Here is an 8,546-nt window from a genome sequence, read left to right on the forward strand (position 1 = left end):
AGAGCCCAGAGGCGATATCCCGGATATTATTGCTTGCATTTCAAGCGAAGATGTCCAATACTCTCGGAGAATAAACACTGTGTATGCATGATATATGGAGTACATGTTGCTGCACACTCTTGCTGAAATAGTTTGCAACTGAGCATTATGTGCAGGAGAAAAGAAATTTCGTACAATGTCACAGAAATCTTGAATCTTCTCATCAGATCTATCCAGCTTGTACTGAAATGACTAAACCCTTAGAATAGATTTCGATTTTGTTACAGCAATAGCCAACGAGATTTGTCTCTGTTACTGCAGCAAGACTCGGCTGTCTTGAAAAAATTTTTTTAGATTGAATTCGATTGGCAACAGACAGTGCAGTATAAACGATCATAAGACAGAGGCGTTCATAAGGGAATCAAAGGGGTTCAGTTTTCTGCATACAAGACATCTTTCCTTATATTCAGAAAAAGTAACTATTCTAAAATAAATGAAAAATAAGTAAGCTTTTTGTGAATACGAAATTCTTCTTTTGTAATATTAACTTCTTTTTACTTCAGTTTCATCATTATCATGACGGCTTTTTACAGTTCAAGAACAGTAAATGCTTAATTGGGAAACTGAATAACCAGCGAAAGTAACCAGCTTCAGAAGACAGAAAACACTCAGAATAAACGACGGCACAGAGAAATAACTAGCAAAATAATTATGCTAAGAACAAGGGGAAAACTAAATAAAATAATTTCCCCCTAAAGCCAACTTTCTGATTTAAGAACTTTTGAGGTTGTAATAATGCATTCTGAATACCGATATAACAGTACTGGACTAAAGATGGAATAAAGAACCGCTTACAATAAGCCATAATCCGAAAATCTATCTGATGCTTCATGACGCAATAGTTGGAGTAAATCTAATTAAAAAATAAATATCCATCGGATGAAAATTTCTTAGCAATTATATCTAAATGATGACCAACTAATATGATACTGAATAAATCTCCTTCGAACAAGGAAATTTAAAAAAAACTAAAGAAATGTCCGAGCAAAAGTTACCGCCCTTTGACTCGCCTTGTTTTACCCGAGTGCCTAAGTTAATCCTTGACAGGTGTTCCTAATCCAAGACCTAATCCAAATGTAATGACCTTTGGATGCAATAAAATGGTCACATACCCCTTTAATCTTAATATCTCCAATGTAGTCTTTTGTACCACTGTATGTGGTAGAGGTGATAGTGAATGTCTGTATGAGTGTACATTTCTTCATTCCAAAACGTTCTAGCGGCTGAACCTCTTGCTTTGCCGAAAACCAGTACGCTTCGATGGCTTGAAAAGTTTAGTGACGAATGCACAGAGACTTTGCCCTGGCTGCCTCCATCATCCGCTATTATGACACTCCAGGTTTGCTATAAGTATTTACATTACGTGCATTTGCATACATAACAGCAACTCAGCTCTCTCATTCTCTCTCTCTCCTCTCTGATGGAATCTCTCTATCTCTCTATATATATATATATATATATATATATATTTATATATATATATATATATATATATATATATATATATATATATATATATATATATATAAATATATATATATATAATTATATATATATATATATATATATATATATATATATATATATATATATATATATATATATATATATATATATATATATATATATATATATATATATATATATATATATATATATATATATATATATATATATATATATATATATATATATATATATATATATATATATATATATATATATATATATATATATATATATATATATATATATATATATATATATATATATATATATATATATATATATATATATATATATATATATATATATATATATATATATATATATATATATATATATATATATATATATATATATATATATATATATATATATATATATATATATATATATATATATATATATATATATATATATATATATATATATATATATATATAATATATATATATATATATATATATATATATATATATATATATATATATATATATATATATGTTTTTATATATACATATACATATGTTTTTATATATGTATATATTTATATATAAATATAGTGTTTCTCGCTAGCCAAAAAATCTTTTTATTCCACCAGTGAAAAAAGTAATTTTAATAGCAATATACTGTACTGTGTTTGCCATACATGCCAGCCTTCGACCATATTACCCACCCAATACCATTGGCACAACTTTAATAAGAAACAGCCTATATACGACAACGGGGTAGTATACAAAATTCCTTGTGGTTGCAATAAATTTTATACTGGATAATCAGCAAAAACTGTTGAGAAACGAATTACACAACATAAGTATAGTATCGCTACTGATCAAAGAAACAGTGCCATTAGTAAACACGCTAGAGAATGTTTTTATCCAGTTCAGTGGTCTCAAGCAAGAATCTTGTTCAGAAACAATAATTTCATAGAAAGAAGACTAATAGAAACGGCATGTATTCAATATAGTGAAAACAATAACTTTAATGGCAGTACAGCCTTACTCGAGACAGACCCGCTCTTTCTGCATATCATGACAAACCAGTACACATTATGTTATATATTGACTGAGGTATTCACTTAATTACCTGTTTAGCCTCATTAGACTGTTAACCTTTTCTATTGGACGAACTAGACAATTTATATTTTATATTATCCTGTAACAGTTGTAAGCACCGTTAACCATTTTTACTTATTTATGTTTCATATATGTCTTGAAGTCAAATGTAAACATATGTCCGGTATAAATTTTTCTTAAACTGATTATTCAATAAAGTTCCCCGGAAGAGGCCTGATGGAAGGCGAAACTGTTGGGACAAATTAAGAACTTTGTATTTCCTTTTTTCCTCTGGTTTCTCCTTCGTTTTCACTGTGGAGTACATCGACATATATATATATATATATATATATATATATATATATATATATATATATATATATATATATATATATATATATATATATATATATATATATATATATATATATATATATAATATAGACCTTGGAGGTGTTGCTTATGAAAGTGCTAACCAATCGATTTGCGGAAGTATTTTGGGATTAGACTGTTAATCATCTACCTTGCAATCTCATGGTCGTCACCCATCCAATACCTTACTAGACCTAACCTGACGCCGATTTATTTCCCTAATTGGTAATTTCCCCCGAGAAACTTTGGGACCTAAGGAAATCAGAGACAATTGCCAGTGCAACATTCATCTTTTAAGTGCTAAATAAAGGATGAACTTCCTGTAAAAAAAAAAATATAGGTTGTCTTGCAAGTATACAGAAAGTTCATCTGCAATGCGTCAATCCCACTGGCTCATTACACCACTAACCTCTGTCATGCCCGCAAACAAATGCTTCCTCGATACTAAGGCTTTCAATTGACAAATGCCTCAATGGTATCAAGTGGTACTACTCATACACTGCTTCCCTAGGTATCAAGATCGGAGGAAATACTTATAACTTGGCTTTTCTCTTGCAGCCAACAGCAGTCAAATCTTTCATCTCTTGTCGGATGCCGAGAAGTACAAATACAACATTCTCACAGCTCTGCAGGGTGCGAAATTCACCAAATGGGCGGAGGTACGAGCTTTGAACTCCAAAGCCTGTCCTGGTTCTTACACAAATCCTAGAACACAAACCAGACACACACACACACACACATCTATCTATCTATCTATATATATTTGTGTATGTATGTATGTATATATATATATATATATATATATATATATATATATATATATATATATATATATATATATATATATATATATATAACATATATCAACCTCAGCCCTCAAATATATAACAAGTCCTTCAAAACGACAAAGATTCGAATCTAGCGGATAAGGTCATGGTCACCCCACTTCCAATCCTGGTCAAGGTAAGATGGCTTGTCATATATAAGTACTTCCTACCTTTGCAGTAAATATATGTATATGTGTGTGTGCGTGAACGCTTGTGTGGGTGTTTGTCTGCATATTATAATTTCTTAAAAAATTATGTACGATATTCTGTGTGTATATATATATATATATATATATATATATATATATATATATATATATATATATATATATATATATACATATATATATACAGATACAGAGAGAGAGAGAGAGAGAGAGAGAGAGAGAGAGAGAGAGAGAGAGAGAGAGAGAGAGAGAGAGCATATGCTCCTGTGATTCAGATGGACACATGTGTCTGAGGTCGACTTGTCCCATCACAAGCAGCCGGGTTCGTTTGTGATTTATGATGCAATGCAATCAGTGATTAGGAGATGATGAATGACGTCAAAAGCAACCGATCCTCTTAAGGGAGAATGAAACTGTTTGGTAAAGTTTCGAGGTACAACTGACTGAGATTCTTATCTTCTTCGGAAAAAATTATTTTCTTTTTACCTTTGTCCTTGGTGTCTGAATTAAGATGTTAGATTTTTTATGCAGCAATAAATAAATGGCAGTGAAATATTTTTCATTTACACACTAGTTATGAACACAATTAGGTAATAGTGAAGAAAATATTGACTATATACAGATATCACAGTAAATTACAATATCCTTTATGACATTGTGCTCAGCTAATGAAATATTTGGGATGAAAAAGGTGTGTTGCCTATGTTAAGAATGACCAAGAGACTTTTCAAGTTTTCTGGCGTCACAAGATAGGTCAGCGGTGTCGACCTATATTATAGTGAATCATGGCTGGCGGGAGTGTGATATACTGTGTGAAGAGAAAGGAAAAACAACTCATAATGAATTATTTAGAATGAATCAGTGGAAAACCGGAAAGGAAATAAAACAAGTAAAAAATGCGCCGAAGTTTCTTCGGCGCAATCGAGTTTTCTGTACATCGGATAATCAAGGCCACCGAAAATAGATCTATCTTTTGGTGGTCTCGGTATACTGTTGCATGAGCAACGGCTCATACAGCACGGGCAGGTGGTAACCTGTCCTATATTGTTGCCAGATGCACGATTATGGCTAACTTTAACCTTAAATAAAATAAAGACTAATGAGGCTAGAAGGCTGCAATTTGATATGTTTAATGACTGGAGTGTGGATAATCAACATACCAATTTACATCTCTCTAGCCTCAGTAGTTTTTAAGATCTGAGGGCGGACAGACAGACAAAGCCGGCACAATAGTTTTCTTTTACCAGAAAACCAAAAAAGTCATCATATATCTAAGAGAGCTGGAAATTTCTGGATGGGTTCCTGTCATTATTCAGGGAGAATAAATGAAACTTTCATTTTATTATCAGGTCTTCTCTCTTCCACAGACACACAGGGTACAGAGCCTTGTATAAACCTCAATAAGCCTTCGTGGAATCATTCCAAAAGAGCACAATGCTGTAATGAACTCAGCGTTAAGCACCGAGTGTTGAGGTCTGCCAAAGTACCCGTCGCTTTATCCCTCAAGGGAGTGGGTCCTGGTCTCATAGACCTTAAACGAGGAGCTTCACCTTTCCACCCAGACGTACTTCGGCGACACCTTGCGCGAGCTGTTCTCTGAACAGGAGTGCTCGATCGAAAAACAAACAAGCAAGAACAGCAGCACGTGACCTTCAGTGAAGACGTTCAGTGATGCAAGGATTGATACTTTAGGTCGATGTTGTTCCATTCCAACTAGGGGGCAGTATTATCCAGTCTAATAAGCTCTACGAGAGAGAGAGAGAGAGAGAGAGAGAGAGAGAGAGAGAGAGAGAGAGAGAGAGAGAGAGAGAGAGAGAGAGAGAGAGCAGTAATCAAAACGAGACGAGGTAAACTCGGCAGATGATATTTTCAATCGATTACTTTCTACCACTTGGATGCTCAGTTTAAAGTGGTTCTTGGTTCGTTTGAAAAGTGTGATGACTCTTGGTTCTTGGGATAACTGAAGGTAAAAGTTCTTTTCAACAAACTTGATATTGCAATGTGCCCCTTTCAAGATCAAGAGGCTGGAACTTTTTTATTTCTATTTTTTTTTTAGTATTTTCAGAGCCAAATAACTCCCTAACCTTGCATGGATACAGGGAACTGGAAAAGACTCAGACATCTATCAACATTTTTCATGTGTAATGGATAGATGTGTATGCAATACGGTGGAAGAGGGAAATGCGGCGGTCAGAAAAATTTGACTAACAATGACAATCTCCATCGGGAAAAGCTGATTAATTAATTTTATTGGATACATTCAGCAATGCAATAACTTTAAATCTGGTTTACTCCAAGGTGCAAAGAGAGAGAGAGAGAGAGAGAGAGAGAGAGAGAGAGAGAGAGAGAGAGAGAGAGAGAGAGAGAAATAAGTGCAAGACACCTGCACTTATTTCATTTACATCATTGTATAAACTATCGGCATGAGGCCAGATTTTTGACTCGGTAACATTTTCATATTCACCTGCAGTTACTTCACGGAAGCAAAACTGAAGTGTTCCAATATCTGACAATTTCTGCCTCCAGAAAGGAACTGACGCCCTTGAGAGAAGCAATGCTTTTAGAAGCCAATTTCTGACGAACTCCGGGATCAGTCATCTATATTTTGCATGGAATGTTTTCCTCCTCATTTTCATCAGAAATAATCTCTCCATTTCCGCAAAAGGGAAACGAGGCGTGTTGTCCCGTTTTCAAGGAAGACGTAAATATGGGCTTGATGAGTTTCGCAGTTATCATCAATAAGCAAATTACCTGGAAACTTACATAAACAGAGGTCAGGATAATTCAGACTGCTTGTTAAGGGTCACATACATAACTCATTCAGGCACATTTTATATATGATTGCATGCTTTCATAAAATAGAGTACAGGCACATTATATATATATATATATATATATATATATATATATATATATATATATATATATATATATATATATATATATATATATATATATATATATATATATATATATATATACAATAGGGTACCCATACAGGGGGAAATGATAGCAAAGTAAAGGAAGGGTCACTGTGATAAGTCTAAAATTGCTCAAGTTCGACTGACTTCCACAAGACAGATTTCTCTGCGAATGACTTTTCCTCGAGCAAGGTTAGTGTCTCCAAGACCGTTTCTACCTAGTTTGCTTTCTCGTTTTAACTTATAATCTATCAACATGGTAAGTTTTCGTATCACTTCAAGGCCTCTTGGGCAGATCATTTAACCCATATTTTTACAAAAGCTCCATCAAATTTTCAGTTTTATATAGTGGTTGCAAATCCTTTTCTACAATCCACTCATAAGGCTCAAGCTTATCTTATCCGTCCATCATAAATACTCGTATTGCTCTAGTATTTTAGGTGCTTGACCTTGTGTTTCTCTTCTCTTTGTTCATTAACGAGCAATGACTTTGCTTGCACAATCATTCCTTTGGGGATCTCATGCTGTGTCTTTATGCAAATAATTCAAGACAGCTTTGACGACACTCTCAGAGTGCAGACTATCCTGGTTCTGGGTTGACTGGAGGTAATTAACGAAATGCCCAGCATCAACTTGATTGATGGTGGTGTTTTCCCGTGTTTGTTAGTTTGTTTGTTGTCTTGCCTGTCTGTTCAAAAAAGTTACATCACAATCAACGAAAATAAAATGTTGAGCTTTCAACTGCCGTTGAATTTCAAAAATACATAAAAAGTTGAAAATCGTTTTAGGAAAATCCTCACCCACACTCAAGATTCCTATTTATCAAGTATCATTAAAATGAAAGAAAAATGAAATGTGACATTTAAACTGACCTTTCACTTATAAAAATATGGGAAAAGGTAAAATATATTTGAGAAAACTACTCAAGGTACCTAGTTACTAGGTTCCATTAAAGTCATGTAAAACCAAAAGCTTCCTATTAATACTGACCCTTCACCTTAAAAAAAAAAAGCTACAGAATATTTGAGAAAAAATACGCACCTATCCAAAAGCACTTATTTACCAGGAGTCGTTCAAATCAAAGGAAAAATAAAATGCTGACCTTCCAATTGACCCTCTACCTTAAAAACTATGGAAAGGGTCACAAATGTTTAAGAAAAATGCCCACTCACTGTCAAAATTGCATAACACGACTTCACAATTTAAATATGATCGAAACACTGGTGTTAACCGATGGAGAAAACTGTCCCAGAGAACAAAGAACAGAGGTGGAATGGCACACAAAGAGGAGGATGGCGAGTCACTGGCCAAAGATGAGTAAGATATGAGGCAGACTTTAGAATATGCTCGATAAGGGGGAGATAACGTCTTGTCTTGTTTAGAGAGAGAGAGAGAGAGAGAGAGAGAGAGAGAGAGAGAGAGAGAGAGAGAGAGAGAGAATTAAAATAGTTATTCTCGTAGTTTATTGTATCATGAGAAAAAAACGATAACCTTTTATCTTCTTTTTATTCGTACGTGGCCGAGTTCTTAGACACAGTTTGCAACAGAGAGAGAGAGAGAGAGAGAGAGAGAGAGAGAGAGAGAGAGAGAGAGAGAGAGAGAGAGAGAGAGAGTTTTGAAATAAGCTTTCCCTCACATATTTGCATAGTATTAGAACATAAT

The sequence above is a fragment of the Macrobrachium rosenbergii genome, chromosome 54 (assembly GCF_040412425.1).
Source record: "Macrobrachium rosenbergii isolate ZJJX-2024 chromosome 54, ASM4041242v1, whole genome shotgun sequence".
Taxonomy (NCBI): Eukaryota; Metazoa; Arthropoda; class Malacostraca; order Decapoda; family Palaemonidae; genus Macrobrachium; species Macrobrachium rosenbergii.